An 18961-nucleotide genomic window follows, 5' to 3' on the forward strand; every position below is an offset into this window, starting at 1 on the left:
CTCATGAAAATGAGTTTCCCATGAGATATAATGTGGTGACTCTCCCTTACAGTGTAGCTAAAGCATCCAGTCCTGGCTGAATAAATAGATGGTAGGAGAAAGGACACAGTCCCCTGGTAACGAACTCCTAGGAGCTTTCCCTGGGAGCCCAGATGTTGTCCATGCTAACAGTCCCATGTTACTGCCGGTAGAATTTGCTTTATTTTCTGTTTCCAGGATTAAGAGAAGCATAGTCTAAGTTGCCCTGAGATAGGTAGAACGTGTCATAGTCCTTAACTAGTGAAAGCGTCAAAGTGGATTACAGCCAACCCCAGTCCTGGGCTGGCTCAGGTTTTGGAGTAGCTAAAAGCCAGGCCAGGTTTCTGTGAGGTGCAATTCATCAAGGAGGGAAGTACAGAGAAGTACAATGGAGCCAGGAGGAGCAAAGTAAGGGCTGAGTTACAGCAGCATGGCCTAAATGGATCCTTCTACTACTGTGTTTTGGAAATGTTGTTTTCCTAAAAGAAAATGTTATGAGGCTGTATGGTGTTTGCGTGTATGCAGTATTTATAGTCTTCTCATCTGAATTAGCTGCAGGGTTTGTGTGTTTTATTTTTAATAAAGGAAAAAGGAGGCTGACAAAGCAAAGTGGACTACAGCTGTGCAATGAAACCTCATGGAGAGAAAGACCCTGTCACAAGGGGAGCTTTTTTAGTAAATTCATTCATTGCTTCATGTGTATACTGTATCAGTCTTTCCGTTATGGCTTCCCTTCACTGTGGTTTGAAAGGGGCATTTGAGGAACTTCAAGTCATCTTGCTCCCACCTGAAACACAGCAGGCACTGATGTGGTTAAAGGCATTTGCAGCCAAACCGTTACCTGCCAGCCACTGGCACAGGCATCGATGTCCGTGAAGCTGCCCACCTATGTCAGCAGAGCATCTGGCACAAAGGTTTACCCCCCTGCTGAAAAACTCACCGAAGATGACTGCTTTCACATGACTTTTTCCACACTGATGCCATCCTACTGCAGCTAGCCTGCTTATGGGTATCTAGTCTAGCTCCTGGACCCCTGTCACGGATGTGTCTAGACTGACCGCGGCTGTCCCTGTTTGACTGCAGTCTAGTCCAGAGTCCATCTGGGTACACAAGAAATAAGCAGAATTTGCCTTGCTGGTGGTGCTCGGGGAGTGCGAGGCGCAGAGGCAGGTATGCAGCCCTATCCCTGGCAGCGTTCCCCAGGCTCAATTATCTTGTCTCCCTTGAATGACCCCTTCCAGCTTGCGTACGGCTGAGGGCAGAAATTGGCCTTTACTTTGGTTTATTTACGGCAGCTTCATTTTTGTTCTGTTTCCTCTATTAGCACTTGGCTTAATCAGGGTAACTGTGAGCAGGCTCACGCCTGTGCACTCGGAGGCTGTTTTTAAAAGCTGGCTGATACCATTGTTATGGTGTAAAGCTGATAAATCTTTAAAGAGACGGTCACAGGGCTGCCCACAGAGGCCTGATGTTAGCTTCTATTGACAGTGGTAGAAACTGGTGGTGTACATCTCTGCGGTATCAAAGAAGGGTATCTAAAATTCACCTCTGCCTAAAGGGCTAATCTCCCGAAGTCCTTCTGAATGGCTTCTGAGACAGGCTTGAGCAGGGCAGGCGTTTCTGTTTGTCCCACAGGCTGTATCTGCCACCCCCTTCCCCACAAATAGCTTTGAATAGCTTTGACAGTGTTGCATGCACAGGCCATTCAGAAAGCAGAGCAAACTGGTATGTCTGATGGACAGCTGTTAATTGAGACCTGCAGTGCCGAAGGCCTCTGGCAATCAAAAATCTGGATATAAGGGGTTTTTTTTGTTGTTTCTTTCTAACCAAATGAATGGAACCTGGTGTTTCTCACAAGTGACATGATCCCCATTCCCAGACCTTATAATGAAATCTCAAACGTTTGGACGCAGGGCCAAAGGAGGAGCCAGCACTGGCAAACACCTTGTTCCTGCTGAAGGTGATGTCCTTGTTCTGGTGGAGACAGGCTCAGGTGTGGGACCTGTGTAGTTACATTCCAGGTGGAAGCTCATCATCCTCCTTGGCTGCTGTTCCAGTTGTGTAACTTTTGGGAGAAGTTGTCCAGGATGACAGATGCCAGAAGGCACAAAACCCAGTTTATCCTAGAATTATATAATTCTATGGTAAACTGGGTTTTGTGCCTTGTAAAAGTTGTACATGAAATGCAAGATGTTGGAAATAGCGAAACAGATGCCTGTCTCTAATACCGCCAGCAAGACGAGGTTTCTGGGAAGAATATATCAGAATAAACCAGCTGCTGGAGCTGGGAATAAAGCTGACAAGAAATGGCCCTGGAGAGCTTTTTCAGGTCTGAAAAAGAAGCTGCTAAATATTAGGGAGATGTTAATTGTTTCACGATCCTTAGACCATCGTGGCTACAGCAACACTGCTGTGACAGCAGCAGCACAGGCATTTGCTAACCTCTTTCTCTGTAACTCCACTGGGATATGTTAGTTCCTCGTTACCCTGCTCTCATCGGCCTTCTGCCTTCTAAAATGCAGAATGTTCACATAAAGACATTTAAAAAAAAGTAACCCAGAATTGATTTTACATGATGGACGTGTCTGTCAAATTTAGGAAGCTGGCCAAAAGGCTAACAGAACTGAAGAACAATTGAATACAAGCATTTTTGTGCGCCAAGTGATCTGCTGTGACCTGCAGTATTATTTTCACAGCAACCTTTTCTATATCTGAACAAGAGACAGGATTCATCAAGGTACGCAGGGGAGTGACAGTGGGAGCAGTGGTGGCTTCAAGCCCCAGCAGTCAGGCACTTGGGTGGTTTTGACCTGTGCTTTTCCATAATCATTATCTAGGTCCCGTCTGCTGCTGTTCCTGCTTGGCTGAAGGACTACAGTGTAACTGCTGTCTGCTGGGAGCAAGGACCTATTTGCATTATAGCATATGATTCCTTAATAGAAGACTAGATTTGGTATATTCATGTGATACGCAATACCTTTGAGACCTCTCCATCCAGTTTAGTTAAGATATTACACCAGCTGACAGTGCCCGAGACTGTGTAGAAAGCTGGCAGCCAGTAGTCCTAACCGGGAAGCTGTTTCCTACAGAATTAGGCAGGGCCAAAATCTTCTGAGCCTCCGAGACTGGAGCATTGCTCCTCTTTTCCACAAAGCTGAAGTTGATTCGATGCACACTGAGGAGCTGGGTCACAGCTGAACTTTGTAAACAGGTGTGAAGCCACTGCATGAATGGCTTTGCACCTGATTACACCAGGAGGGGCTTGGCCCTCTCTCCTCCTATTTCCTCTTAGTTTGACTGCAAAGTTAAAAGTAGTGTTTATTCCATAGTACTAGCCCGATTTCACTGGTTTATACTGCAGACTATTGGTGGGAAATTTTAATGATAGGTATTTCAATTAACATGCTTGCATGTTTTATTGTGTTGTTTTGTTATGCTTGTGCAGTTTGTAAAGGGCCAGGGCATCCCAAAAGAAGGAACATAATGTTAATCTGTATTATTACATACCTTCTAGTGTCAGACTCAAGGAAATCCCAATTGTACCTCTATTCTTTAAGAACAACAGCAAAGAATCGGCCCTCTAGGAAAACTCAGGAAAGCAATAAATAAGCTTTTTCCAATTTTCATAATGAAACTGCAAGGAGATAATTCCTAAGCATGGTGGACATGCCCTGTAGCCTGTGCCGGCAGTCCCCAGGTGCTGCAGGGCCAGGCTGGTACCCACTGGGCTTGGGTGTTTGTGGTCTATGCTGGAGGTCTGTCCTTACCATAAGGAGGTGGTGGGGATGGAGAGGGCTAAGGAGGCTGGGATGCTGGAGGCTGCAAGAGGGATGAGAGGGATATGGTCGATAAAATTTGGAGGAGAAAAGCTGGTCCCAAGCAATAGGAAGTGAAGGCAAGAGCAGCAAGACCTACCTAAGAAGCCTTATGGAGGCAGTTTTGGTAGCGTTTCTAGGAGGGGACTGATTCCAACTTTAACAAAGCTCTGATCACAACCTTTTTCCGAGGCTTTTACAGGACAATGCATCTTAGTGTTGCCACAAAATTGGGCCTTGAAATGCTCTATGCAGCCTCTCTGTTGGCAGCCACATCATCCCAATCAATAACATCAGTCCATCAGCCTTCTAGAAGCACTTAGTAGTTTGGGCACAATCAGGCCCGTTCAAATGCAGACCCAGAGTGTTGCAAGTGTAATAGCAATTGGTCCTGTCCCCGACTGGTATGAGCTGAACCTCTGCTGGCGTTCATGGAGTGTGCTGATTTGAATGAATTCAGGACCTAATAGTAAAGCTTTTCTTGAAAACCCATTTTAGGAGATGCTGCTGCTGTTAACATGGGACTGTATCTCTATCTTGAATATAAATGCAGAGTTGACTGCTATTAAATACACAAGTGAATGAATCATATAGCAATAGCAGCACACAATTGTCAGCTCTTCTGTGGTCACTGTGCACTTCAGACTGATGGCTCTGGGGGCATCCCTGGAGCAGGAAAAACCCATACTTTGCAAGAAAGTGGGGTTTGGGAAACAGCAACCCTTTTCTCACAACCAAAACGGACCACAGCCAGGTGTTTGGGATGTGAGTTCATCTCATGCAGTATCTGCTGAAAATGTACAGCAGGGCTCTGGCTGTATCCTCTTTGTGGAGCGAGTCCTGCATCTCAGGATCAAGCTCTAAGGTAATTAGAGCATCACTGCCCCCACCACCAGTGCTCGTGCACTGTCTCAGGACAAGGGGAGAAGAGGCACTGGAAGTCTCAGCTTTCATAGAATGGTTTGGGTCGGAAGGGACCTTCAAGATCACCTTGTTCCAGCCCCCTTGCCATGGGCAGGGACACCTTCCACTAGACCAGGTTGCTCCTTTAGGGTACTTGACCCAGCTCAGATCAGAGACCTCTGCAGTGCCAGGGTATTGCTCTTGCTCCAGGAGCAGATAGTCCGCAGCACTGGGCTTTGTTACGCTCCAGAGTCCAGTTCCCCATCCTCCCTGCTTGGACCCTAAGTTAGAAAAACTCAAAGTGCCTCCCACCCCTTGAAGGTGTTTTACACACGAGAGTTGACTCATCTGCACCTAAAGGCAGGTGATTGAGACCTGAGTATTTGTCTAGAAAAATAAACCAACAATAATGAGGTGGTTGGTAAAGGTTTAAAGAGGTAGCTTTGAAGATAGGATTTTATCTTAAAAAAAGGGGGTGTGTGGAGGATGAAGCAAATGGCTGTGAAGGACAGATGTAAGGAGAAGCCTGTAGCATTTGTATTTGCAGTCCTTCCATTTTTTTGCTTCATTATCTGTCTGGAAGGTGATGGAGAAATACAGAAACCAAATAGTTGTTTGCTTTTAAAGTATTTTAATCTTTAGCTCGAAGGTTGGGAGAGCCCTGCATTGGCCCTAAGCCACGTGTTTTGGTTTGGTTTTACCTGGGGGGTGGCAGGGAAGGATAATTGTCTTTTTTTTTTTTTTTTTTCCCCCCTCACTGAGGTGAGCCTTGTTGGAAAAATTCCTCCAAGATGAAACTCCCTTGGGCTTGCCATAGTTACACTGGGAATAAACACCATGTGTGGTGTACAGGGCATCGGGCAAGATATATAGCAGGCCTTTAGCAGTGATTTCTTTGTTATGTTTAACCTACCACGCAGGGATTTCACAATTATTGCAGAACATAACTCAGTGTTGAAGTGATCCAACAAAATTTATGATATAAATCTTTACAAAGACAAGGGACAAAAAGGAGGGCAGTGCACTTAGGAGTCTGAATGCTGGGCATAGAGAGCATGTGGTTTATCTCCACTGCGCAAAGTTCTGCAGCAAATCCTGTATGCATCAGCGCAACCGACAGCAGAGCTACAAGAGCCCTCCGTCTCTTGGCCAGCAATCTCCGTAGCCCAGGTAGCGTTTTCTTTTAGCCTTATCATAACAAGTGTATCTTGGCTTGCTGTTAGTGCTGTAGGAATAGTTGGGTTTAAAATTCTTGGTCGCTAATGAACAGTGACACTGTTTTGGGTCAGCTTGAGTGTTCACTCTCCAAATCTGCTCTATGCAAAGAACAAAACAAAAATGTTAGTTTGGAGTTGAACAAAATAGTTTTGCTCTTCTAAATGGCCGTTACTGGGACAGCAGCTCTTTGCCCCATTCTCCTGTGGAAGTCAGGCTTGGTGTCACCGTGGCCTCCAAGGCAGGACTTGGTTGTTCTGCTGGAGGCCAGACTTGGTGCGCGGTGAAGAGAAGCCTCCTTTTCCATTTGGAAGAAGGGTGGTGTATCAATAATGAATTTGAGACTGTTTTTTCTCTATCTTCCCATTGCTTCATTGAGCGAGTGAAAATACTGGCAGGGTCATATACCTTGCCTTCTGAGAGACACGTGTTCTGTCCTGGCTTTGTTTCCGTGATGCCAGGTGAATTCTTGCTTATAGATCATGCCGAGCTGAAGTTCACTTAGGTATTCAAAACTCCTGTTAATATACAGAGTATACCCTTATACTTCCAAATATCAGCTTATCACCTAGTTAGAGACAAGACGCAAAAGAGCAACTCTGCCAAGGGAAATGAGATGAGATTCCCATGCCACTGAATGAAATATTATCTTGTGTAAACCAGACAAAATGTGAGTCCTGAACCCACGTTCAACCAAACTACAGCTGTTTCAAAGCAGCACTACAAAGTGCCTTCTCTTTTTCTCATTTCCCCTAGACAAAGCGCTTATCGTGGAAGTGAGGATGAGAACAAACAGGCCACCCTATCAGTCTGCTACCAGATCAAACCTGGTAGGAGGCCTGACTTACAGCTGGCTTGTTACAGTGGCCAAAGGAGGTGAGACCAAAGCCCAGGTCCCAAATTCCAGCTGTGCAACCAGATCCAGGAGGAGGCTGGTTCAGAGCAATTTCTACCCGAACACACTTCTCTTTTCCACCAGAGGCTATATCCAGCGGACTTTGTAAATTTGTCTCAGTTGGTGCAAAAAACAGTTCTGGCCTCTACAGCAGCTAGTGGCACGCGGTTGCACAATCGCACCGTATGTGAAAACGCACACGGTTAGTTAAGCTGCAGATATTGCTCGGTGTTGAGCAAACCACACCCCAAGACCTTGTTTATAACAAGATGGGGAGGGACCACATTTGAAGACTGTTTCATGGCAACCAACTGAAATCATAATTAGCACAGCTATCTTCATATGTTGCAAGATAATTTCTCTTCCGGAGGGGGTGGATGTTAAAGGATATGTAAATAATAAATTAAAACGAAGGGCTCATTATTAGCTTGCTCTCTAGCTGCAATTTGGTAGACAGACTTGGACAACGTACATTCTTGAGTTGTTGCTGCAAATTAAAATAGGAAAAGATGTGTGTTTTGGAAAAAGATATTCTGCTGCTTGCTGGTTCACACGTCATCATTTTCAAAGGGAAAAGTCGCAACTGCGTGACTTCTTGAGCTGGGCGTGAACTAAGCAACCAGTTCAGTGCAGCGAAGGCAGTGGTACGTACGGTCCATCAGTTCTCAAGCACGGCTGAGAGCAAAAGTGAGTGACAGCACAGCAACCTTTATGGTATTAGGTATAACTGTAGGCTGCCGTTCTTTGTCAGAACGTGAGGAAAAACCAAATATTTACTATTGAGGATGAATGGAGAAGCAAGAGCTTTTGTTGAGTGTGTGTATGCAGAGTGGGCCCAGTCCTGCACTCTTGAACAGGCTGACCTGAAAGGTGGCAGCTCCTGCTCTTTGTCAGTAGATGCAAGAGACACAGTGAGCATGTAGAAAGGTCCAGAGCTGACAACATGCTGGAGCCAACTTCAGAGCTTTTTGTATTTTTAGCATTGCTGGTGGCAGAGATACCAACAGCAGAATGATCCCAGCTCCCTTTGAGTGAGAAATGATTCACGTTCTGTAAAAATAAAGTTTGATGCAAGCAGCCCTGTATCCTCTGAAATGAGGACCGCAGCTCTTGAACTTTTAAAAGGACCTTTTTTCCCAGTTTTTTAGAAAGACTTACAGAGTTTTACTGTTAGTTTGGATTACCTGTTTCTGGTCAGCTCTCCTGGACAGTATTTCCTGGGAGCACTCTGTTCTGCTCTGGCCTGGCACTGAATCTGAGCATTATGAGATTTTAAACTCGGATCCACTTTGGCATCCCCAATATTGGTGTGAATTATTCTCTTCTCCACTTCAGCCAGATGTTGGTCCCTTCAATAACGAACCCTGTAGTAGTTAATGCGTCACTCCGACCGTTCCTCTGATGTGTAATCAGAGAGACAGCGTGAGCTTCTGATACCAGAGCATCTTGTCCCTGGCCATCTGCTCTGGGTGCTTTTTGAGGCAGAGAAAAGATCTATTTCCAGACAAGTGGCACTTGCTTTCGTGGGAGAATCTGAATCTTCAGCAAAAGGTTTTACATAGACTTGAAATAAAGAAGGGGGAGGGAGCGTGAGTGGGGAAAAAATATTTTAGTAGCTCTTGTGGTGGTTTATAATATTTCAACAAATGGCATGCACATACCATACAAAGGCAGCTGTAGAAACAGCATTCAGAGAGCTGATACCTCTTTTAATTAATTAATTACTTGAGCTGTATAAAAGGACATTCACAGATAAGCCACGAGTACAGGATTTTAGCACAAAATACTGGTACTGAGTCTCCACACCTTTGGAAGTTGTTAGTCTCATCTAAACCCTTTTCCTTGTAGCAACGTATCTTATGCAAGGTCCCTCCTCGGAGGCTCCATCTGCACTGTGGGACTGAGATCAAGGCCCGGATTTTTCCCTGGGATCTGCTGGGATGAGGTTTGATGAGGAATGCAGTGTTCTCACCTAGAGTTGTGCATCCCCGTGCAAACGCTTTGAAATGACTGGAGCCAGTTCGTTGCATTTTCATATGCAGGGAAATACACGCTCCTGGAAAATCAAGGCTGCTTGTTCCGTGCCTGCTCCGTAGTACAGAGCTGCTTTGCACGTGTTCGTGTGCAAGGCAGATGAAATGACTCAGCACCAGGAACCGAAATAATGATTCAACAAAAAGTTTAAACAAAAGTTGCAGGATGGCAAAAAAGCCTCGTGTGGACTTTCCACTGTTCCAACAACTACTTATGACCTTTCATACACTCAGATAAGTGGCTTTATCAGACAAAAACCTGAAGCAGGAACTCAGCTTGTTAACAGAATCACTTGGGTTGCAAGTGACATTTCTTTCCTTCCCTTTACAGCTTGATTGCCACATTTTAAATGGCAACATTTATTCTGAGAAGAGTTGACTGAGATTTTAGCCACATCGTTGATTTATGCACCAGATACCGTCAAATTGTATTTGCGTTAAGGAATGAGCCATAAGCAGGGAACTGGAAACTCTGGCTTAAAAGGTGAATGTCTTCTGAATATCTAGGTTCAGATCTTAGGTCACAGCTTAAAATGAGTATTAACAGCTCCTGGAAGTCTACAGGGGTGTGTGTTTCTTTTATTTTTTTTTTTTTTTTTACTATTTTATTTTTAAATCCAGTCAAGTAAACCAGTGCACAGTTGGCACTGTTGAGGACAGGAGGGTGACTGGCTGATAAGTCAGGTCAGAGTCTGCATCTGCAGAGCAGCGTAAAACCGTATGGAAGAGGTTCGGTTTACCAATTGATTTATTAGATTTATTTGTTCATCTGCGACTTTGAGCAACCTGATCTAGAGAAAGATATCTCTGCCCATGGCAGGAGGGTTGGACTATGATCATTAAAGGTCCCTTCCAACCCAAACCATTCTATGATTCCTCTCCATTACAGGTACAGCTTCATGAGGAGGAGGACGATGCGAATGTATAGAGTATTTTTAGGTTCTTCAGAACTCATCGGATCCTTTCCAAAAATCCCAAACTTTGTCAGTTGATCATTGGAACAGGTTATATTTCCTCTCTTCTATCTCATTTAGAGAAGGGAAAACTTAAAATATGCAACAAGAAGAGTAAGGAAAGCAGGGAAAACGGCAAGCCATTAGAGCTGTGTGCCTGGGCAAACCTCAGAATGCTCCCAAATCTCAAATCTTTTTCCAAATCGTACAGATGTGAGTGGTTCTCAGTGCTTGTGCTTGTCTCAGTGCTTGTCTAGTTTGGGTGGTATGGGAGAGGGGGTTATGCTTAAAAAACGTCTATTTCCTTAGATACAATCTTAGAAATAGCTTAAAAATCCAGTTTGAGGTAGCTGCCTGTTTTGGAAAATTGCAACACAAGGAGCTAAAACTTTGCCAAGTTGCGTGCAATAGAGAACAGACCGGGATGCTGAAAAGTCCTGGGCAGGCTGTACCAGTAACGTAATCTGTAACGTAAAGGATGTATTATGTAAACATAACATTTACTGTAATGTAAAGTGTAGCTGAGAGTGTGTGATAGGTAGAGGGAGAACATTAAGCAGCTTCTGGTGTGTTTGCTCTAGAGAAACTGCAAATGGATGTTAGAGAACCTGCTTCATGACTGCCATTTAGATTAGAAAGCCAGGCAGGTAAGCGTTGCTGTAGAAAATGATGAAATGCCAAGACCCTCAGACATTTAGACAATGTTCTTCTGGGAACCCACAGGACAAAGAAAAGCAAGCAGATACCCAGACAACTTCTTTACTTGAGAATATAACTCATCAGGGTCCTAGGAAAATCAAATCAAGCTGAGCACGTTGTTATCTGGACTGTTTCAGCTCCGCAAAGATTCCTTTAAAATACAGTTGCTTCAGCGCCACAAAGATTCCTTTAAAATCCTGTTGTTTGGTTAAAATAATTTCTTTAGTATTTTCAGCATCTCCATGAACAGAAATCTATGACCTTTCTCATCCGCAAATCACTTCTGCATTCTGAGCTATTTATTTCTTCAAGAGCAGGTATTTTAGCACCATTTTGGTGTCTCCTCTGTCTCTTCTGCCTGTAGATTCAGCAATGCACTTGAGCATGTTAATTGAGGGGTGTGTCTGCAAGGACTTTCAGGACTATGATCCTCTAGATAAGACTCTCCTGGGGCATTTATATGGAGGGGAAGTCTGGGTAGGTATTGAGGTAATTAAATTTCTGCAGGGCCACTTGGGGACAGAGTCGGGCTGGTGAGGAAACAGCGATCATTGCTTGGCTCAAGTCAGTCCCGTCAGCTCAAAGGTGGTAGTTAGGATTGGTGTTACCGCAGAGAAGGTGAAATATGTTGCCTTTTCTTTCACCCCACTGCCCAGTGAAAGCTGCTGTGCGAAGCCGGGAAAGTCTGCACGTCAATCGTGGTAGTAAAGTATGAACATTGCTTTGGGTAAATCCCTGTAATCAGCTTGGAGGAAAGAATTAATAAAACATCTTAACTATGTTCTAGGAATAATGTAGTTCCTAAACATTCCTATAAATGTAAAATCGCTGAAGGGGGTCTCTTCTTAAAAAGCCCTATATTCAGTTATTGCAATCAATAATTGTATGAGTTGCGGAGTAGATACCAGACAAAATATTGACATGTCTTAGCTCCCAACCAGCCCTAGAAATGCCTGTCTTCCTCTTCTCTTGTCCTAAAGCAGTTTGCATGTTGGGAAATACTGTCTGGGCCCCATGGCATCCTCCCGACTGATCAGCTGATGTTTTCGGAGTCCAAATATCACAAAATTTGGAATAAAATATGGGACATTAAGTTAGAGCTTGTTGCATGTTGAGTACCAAAGCCAAAGCCCAGCTCAGGCAGCTGCTGGGTGAGTCTTCCCTGTCCCCAGCTGGGAAGAGCAGTGATTGCATCCGGTGCTTTTTGCAGGGTGCTGGTACAGGCTCAGTGCTCTGGGCTTGCACAGAGGGTAATCTAGATGCAGGAGATTGAAATTGAAGAACCATCCAGCATGAAAAGCTAGCATGAAAAGGTAGTTATCTGATGTGATGGCAGTTAAAGTCCTTTCTATGTAGTGCTCACATAACCAGCCAAAATAATTAGCACCGTGACTTCGCAGCTCCGAGAGTAACTATATAAGCTGCTTTTGATAACGTGCTGATGTTGTGATGACACAAATTGGCAATGTGTTTTCTGGGAAGTCTCAGGCTGGCTGCTACTCAGCTTGGGCTCTTCTTTGTGATCACCCTTGTGGGGCTCGAGCTCTTGCCTTTCATTAATACCACTGCGTTAGTGGTATTGAGGAGACACTGATATTTCATTCACATCCTTTCTTCATTTGGATTTCTTCATTTTGCTTTTTGTCATCTATGGAAACCAGTCTATTCTAACCCTGTCCTGGCTAGATCTCTTTTTGAGCTGATGTTCAAACATACTCTATTGCCATATGAGCCAGCCTAGTGAGTATTTGCCAAACAGAAGCTGAGCAAGCCACAACGGGCTGGATATGAATGAGTGAAGTAAAAATGGAAATCACAGGAATGTAATTTTGAATGTCCTGGTGAGTCACAATCTGTTTGTTAGCAACAGAATGCCTTTTGGAGACTGTCTGAAAACTTGGGAAGAAGAGTACGGGACATATCGTGTCACCTTCGCTCACACTGAGTAGACTGTTGTCCTGCTGCGAGACTTCAAAAGACACGTTGCCCAACAAGAGTTGTGCTGGCAGAGTTGAGTTCAGAAACAGGGAAGGAATCGAGTATGTAGCCTTTGACTTGAAATACGAAAATCAGAGTACAGTTATGCTCTGTTCTCTTTTCAGGTTAGATCCATGGTATTTAAAAAGAGAGAAGAATACAGTGCTCTCTGATCTGGAAAAAGTTATACTTTGATACTAATCTGAAAGTGGATAGTTGAAGAAGAAGGCCCCTTTCCAAACGAAGGTAGCTTTGTGGTTTATCCTTTAATAATCATCTTATCTTAACAGGGGAGCATAGCATCTGTTCATGGTTAATCTCTGACTCTATTTGGTTACTGAATGTTATTCATTAAAAAAATGGCTTAAAGTAAACATATTGTACTGCCTTGGACAGATTCTGTTTGGGAACTGTTTCATTTGAAGACCCTATTTCCCTGGCACTTTTCAGTGGTAACTTTACAGGAAATACGATTTTTAAAGTATTACCTGGCAGATGCGATTTGTTATCGCTGCCTTCATTTTGGCCTTCTGTGCAGATGCTCTGCGAAAACGCAACCAGCACACAGCCTGTCTCTGTGCCCCTCATTGCCGTGTTTGCTCTGAGCGTGGTCTTCAGAGGAACTTCTTCATAGCCACCAAGGACCATGATATTTTTTTAAATTTTTTTTTTTAGCATGTGCATGGTCCTCCCACCCATCCAAAGCATTTGGTTGGAGCACTTTAGTAAATAGTGAGACTTGTTGGGAACACAGAGAGTTTTCAGTGACCTAATGAGGAAGGAAGACACTAATGCCCTAGGTCTGATCCTGTCATTTTCGCTCATGCTCAATGAGTTCTGTTGACTTGGAGAAATCAGGAGCACAGGCATGACCAGGCCACGCTGCTAATGATACTACTCTTGGATTTCACATTCCTTTTTGCAATGCAAGACCGAGACTTTTGGTGAATTCTTTACAAGCTGGTTCATAGTCTCAGTTAAGCAACACATCCATTATTCATTGAGTTTATTAAGACAGTTCTAGGGACCAAGTAAGAGAAGGGCTTAGTTATGGTGGGCTTCTGAGTCCCTGCCCCCCGATCAGGTTGTATAGAAGAGGAGGGTGGGCAAGAGGGGGAAAGGGCTGGCTGCAAGGCACTTAGTCACAGACTCAGCCCTTTCCTTGTTCAGCAATGCGTGTGCTCGAGCGCTATGTGAAATGGCAGCCTGATTTCTGCACTCTGTGTTGCTGTGGGGGCTGTAGAGAGGAACACTGTGAAGTGTGTGAGAACACGGCATGAATGGAGAGCAGAAAATTGCTCTGTTCCGTATTTCCCTTTCTTCTCTTTTTTTTTCTTCTTTTTTCCCCCTCCTCTAATGCCTGCCACCTTCTTCTGATCTAGCTTCTTTTTGTGTTGTCTTTGGAAATCAGCTGGGCTACCTTAGTGAAAAGGTTACTTTCAGGGTGTCATGACTTAGAAGCCAAGGCCAGGCCTGGTGAGCAGAGAGGCCAGATGTGGATGTGAGACAGGCTGGTGGCTCCTGGGCTCACAGCCTTCCTGAAGGCCGGGGGAACCCGGAGGGCCGAGGCTGTCATGGGGCTGTAGTATTGTTTGTAGCTGAGCTGGTTTAATTTCTACAGCATGCGCGCTAAGGCATGCCACCAGTGTGCGTTGGCCTTGTGTAGGGTAGGTGGGAGAAACCCTGGTTTTGGGAAAGCCAACCTGCTGGATCCAAGTGCACCTTTTTCATGAGCACGTGCAAATCTGTACCTGACTCCGCTCTCTAGCTGGTGCAAGTCTGGAAGAGCGGTAAGGAGGAAGCATCCACCAACTTTACAGGGTCTTCCTTACTCTGCGCAGTCCCATTCAAATGGGGCTCGGTGGTGCACACCACGGTGTCATACTGGGACATGCTGCTCAGAGAGCTGTACTGCTCAGCATTGCGTGAGCACCTGCGGGGTTGTCTCCAGGGGAGCTCATGTTCCTTTCATGGGACACAGTGACTGGCATGACTTGGGACCTCATGCCGTGAGCACTCTGGAGATTCTTCTTTTGGTACCTCGGGGTGATCCTAACAGCAGGTGCGGGTGTAAAAGGCTCATTTGGTTGAGTTGCTGCTCACTGCTGCTCTCGCTGCCCAGGGCTTAGGCTGTCAATGCGGTATCCACCCAGCCAAGCCTTCTTTTTCCTTCTGCTTTAGAGGCATCCAAGTTCAGCTCCCTGGGGCAGCGCCCACGGACTCAGAGGTGCAAAGGTTCAACTGCTGTGAACTCTGTCCTGATTTTGGCAGTTCTCCTTAAGTGTCTAAGGGCTTTTGATGTATAACCCAGGTATGTGCTAGCTAGTGTTACCTGTAGCCAGATCTGCACTTTACAGTTCTTCGGGGATCTGTCCTCCACCTTTGTGTTTTACAGAGGCCTCCAGGCTTCACATTTTTCTCGCCCCACTAGCTGTGATTTACTGTTTCTGCCTTAAAATAGCCTTCTAGACCATGGATGCACTGTGTGCTACAGCACACACCTGTGGACGTGCAGCTGGGGGCTTTTATTGTCTGTTTCCCTGCTGGTCGTGCTGCGGAAACACGAGAAGGACCTCCCTGCGGTACTCTGACCGCAGAGGAGTGCGCTCAGCTGCTGGGACATGGCTGTTGGGATCCCTTCGGCAGCACAGGTTGTGTCAAAGTTGTTTAGAGCACCCAGTGCTCTTGTGCAGATGTTGTCGTCAAGATCTGGGTGGGGGTTATCTTAACTACAGCTTTGCCATCCTATGAATTCTACTGGAGTTTGGGAAGTTTGGCATCACAGTATGTAGAAGAGGTTCAGACCATTTTTTTTAACAAAGTAATGGCCTTTTCTTCTTCCAGTCTGCTGCTAATAAACTTGTAAACTAAAGAGAAAGGAGTAAATTGGGAATGGGTCCAGTGGAGCCGATAGAAATGGGCAGACAGAAAGCAGGAGTCAACAAAGTTGACTTTTGAGTCCAGTATTGGACTTTGAGGCTCTTCTTCTTCTGGGAGGTTAGGGGGTGGTAGGTTTGCCTCCATTCCTGCTGAACTCCTGCAGAAAAAATACCCATTTTCTTCTATTTCTATGGCATCATAACACTGATCTAAATTGGAGCAGCACGTGCCAAGAAGTTATCTTTCCGTGGAGAACTTGTTAAAATGCTTTTTATGGCCATTTTCCCTATGGCTAGAGATCCTTTTAGGATTTTTCTTTTTAAGGAGCACAGTAAGTTACTGTGTGAGGCCCTCTGCAGCCTGTGCCAATGCTAGCCTGCCTGTCAGAAAGTGGAAACCAGAGGGGCCAGCCAGCAGGTCCCCTGAAGCACAGTGCCACCATGTTGGCTGCTTACAGCCAACCGCTTTGGAAGATGACAGGGTGACACAATGGTCTGACTCATTTTCCAAGCTGCCCCCTTTACATTATTGAAACTGTTGGCAAAGACTGAAAATGCGGCCCATAACAAAATACATGGGTAATTGTGGCTGGGCAGTGGGGGGTGAGTGCACGTGCATCAGTTAGCATGCCTTTAAAATTTGGTTTTTTTCTTCTGTCTATGTTTTAGATCTCTCATCTTGTGAACTTTTGGGAAGGAACAAGTAATTTAGGATCTGAAGGACACCTAATTCAATACCATCCAAAATTCGGTAGTTGCCTGTTGTCGGTGCAGATGTGAAGATGCAGCGCAGGAGCTCAGAGAGATGGAACGTCATACCATGCTACATATTTCAGCTGTCAAGGTAAGCAGCTCCCTCCAATCCACACCACAAGCCCTTACGCTTCAGGGTAATAAAACTAATAAAACATAGTGCCACATAAGTGGCAGTACTTCGTCAAGAAATTGTCATCAGGAGTTGTGCGCGCACAAAATATTTGAGGGATTTGCAATGAAAATAAAGGGCTAAAGACCTCTGAACCCGACCGGGAAGTCCAGCATGAAGGCAGGGAGCAGAGGTCAGGCACATGGAAGGATTCGTGCTCTCCTGCCTTGGAGAACAGCAAGTGTGTCATGTCAGCTCCATAACAGCAGAGCAGCCTTCTCTTGAAGGTCAGGCTGTCAAGAGCTGATTTTTCGAACAGACCAAGATATTTTTCATTAAGTAAGTCAAACTTCTGCATGAGTCATTTTTTTTCTGTTTCAGGGGGAAAAAAACCCACTATTTTGAAATGCTGTTTGGTTGGGTCTGTGTAACACATCATCCTGCTTTAGTCAACATTCAACACACCTAAGAATTAGGGACAGAAGGCACTCTGTCCCACTGTGCCCGATACTTCTGTAAGTGCGAGGAGCTGTACTATTTACTTGTATTATATGAAAAGAAAACTATAAATCTGTTTCCTTTTGAGGTTATGACTATCCCCTGCTGAATGTTTGAGTGCTGGTAATTCTGGTTACGAAATATCTCCTTGCTTACAATTTCCTTACCAAAACTAGAGGGAATCAGAACTCTCTCATGTGCAATTGTATGGGACCAGGTCAGCACTACTTTCTTGCCAAGAAAGATGATTTCATATGCTCATCCTGCTTAAGATTGTCAGCGTTCTTTGGAAGTCTTAGCTCTACATTGTCTCAGGTAGATGGCTGACAAGGCAGATGTCCCCATGGTTGAACTTTTTTTATTCCTGTTTTGGCTGCTGTGTAGTTGTCTACTGGCCATACATGTGGTTTTTTGTATCTTCATTTCTCTGTCAGTAAATATGAGACTAGCATTATTGTCTCCAATATAAAGTTCTGTAATGGTCTTAGAGTGGAAAATGCTGGATATGACCTCAGTGGTGATGCCACCAAGTTCTGGGGTGTTTTAGAGATGCGAGTCGTACGGACTGGGATGGTATGGATGTTCACCGTTCATTCCTTTGCCATCAGCTACACAACAGGAGCAGCAGGGCTTTTCAACAAAAAGAAAGTTCCTCTTTCAGGTCTCTATGTAGCTGTAGAAAATACAGAACATCCTCTTTCACTTTTAGAATGAAATGAACCTAACTAAAGCACCGATTGTGCCACGGCCTCTAGGCTGATGGCCAGTGTTATGATCCTTTAAGGGTGCATTAACGGCAACCTTCAGTTCAGAGGTGTTGATTTGTGTCTCTCCCATGAGATACCAGAATGGAGACGAGGCATGGATCCCTCTTGTGTTGCTGAATGCTGACGGACCACTCAGTGTCAATGGGAAAAATGTTTGTTCTGCTGTTGGCCTGTCTTCTGGATGTGGATTTGGAGAGGACACAGTACACGTGATGTTGCAGGTTAAATGCGAGCTCTCAGACAGAAACAACTATGAGACAGTAGGCTTTCCTGCAGCCAGATGACGTTAATAGATCCCGCCCTTCGCTGCATGCTTTAGAGAAAAGCACAGTCTTCATAATAGGCCAAATTCACAGACTTCTATTTGCACCATAATCATCTCTGGAAAGAAATTTCTCACTGATTAACATATGCCCAGAAGCATTCACAATGAATAGGCCTTATAGTTTTGTCTTCAGTGTACTGCAGACATTTGGTCGTATCTTCAGCTGGTGAAAACTGGCATCGCTTTGTTGCCTTTCCAAGTCAATTTACAATGAGTGAAGATTGGTCTTTCTGTTCTCCTTCACATGAAGGTCATGTAACTTTTGTGGCTTTGTGCAATATGTTCTTTCTAAAGAGAAATGAATGTGCAGTTGTCTTTTATTTTGCAACGATCTTCTAAAGTACCCAGTTCAAAGATTGGGCGTGCTTGACACACTTTCCACCCATTTCTTTCAAATTAATAATCCTCTGATGCCTGTCACATGATCTGTTGGTCCTACGAGGGTTTGAGCTTTGATGGAGGAGTAGTCTTTGAACAAGAAGAGAGGACTGGAAAATCTGGGGAACTTCTGTTTTAGAAGCTTTGATATTGTGCTGGTACTCTGTCCTACTGTTAGGCTGTTTCAGTATTTCCAGGCTCAGAGGGTCATTTCATAATAGATATTGGAAGGATTCTCACTTGGTTTGTCTGCAGTTTTCTTAGTTGCTTGGGGAAGACCGTAATAACTTGCCTGCTAAGACTACCATTACCTTGTTTTCAACAGGATCTAAGAGTAGGATGCTTCAAAGGAACAATGTAGAAAGTTGGAGGAGAACCAGCCCCCACTGAGGAGAGGTCTCATCCTAAAGCCTCAGCAAGGGAGCTGGGAGGCAGACATTTTTCCATCCCTCCCCTTTCTTCTCTGTGATGATTAAGAGCATCAGCTGCTGCTCACTGTGAGCAAAGGTTTAAGAATTTCTCTCACAGATAGTAGAGATGTGAGTCGTTCTGCGGGCATACCGCAATCAGAACTCAGCTTCCTGCACAGTCAGGCCTTGAATCAGATTCCCCAGTGTGGCAGGCAAGTGGGCTGTTAGCTGGGCATCCTCCAGACCTGCCTCCAAAGAGATCCCAAAGATTAGAGCTCAGAGCTGGAAGAGTCTTGAAGCATTTACAGGAACAAACTGACTTGAGAAGATT

The 18961-nt window shown here is 44.8% G+C and overlaps 1 long non-coding RNA gene across 1 annotated transcript in view; it reads left to right on the plus strand.

The window, feature by feature from the left end:
• The first annotated feature begins 16062 nt into the window (after positions 1-16062).
• LOC128915873 (uncharacterized) overlaps positions 16063-18961 on the plus strand; it is a 163449-nt gene continuing 160550 nt past the window's right edge. The window contains exon 1 of the long non-coding RNA XR_008468784.1: positions 16063-16231. This is a non-coding gene — a long non-coding RNA (uncharacterized LOC128915873). The remainder of the gene's footprint in view (positions 16232-18961) is intronic.

The sequence above is a fragment of the Rissa tridactyla genome, chromosome 10 (assembly GCF_028500815.1).
Source record: "Rissa tridactyla isolate bRisTri1 chromosome 10, bRisTri1.patW.cur.20221130, whole genome shotgun sequence".
Lineage (NCBI taxonomy): Eukaryota > Metazoa > Chordata > Aves > Charadriiformes > Laridae > Rissa > Rissa tridactyla.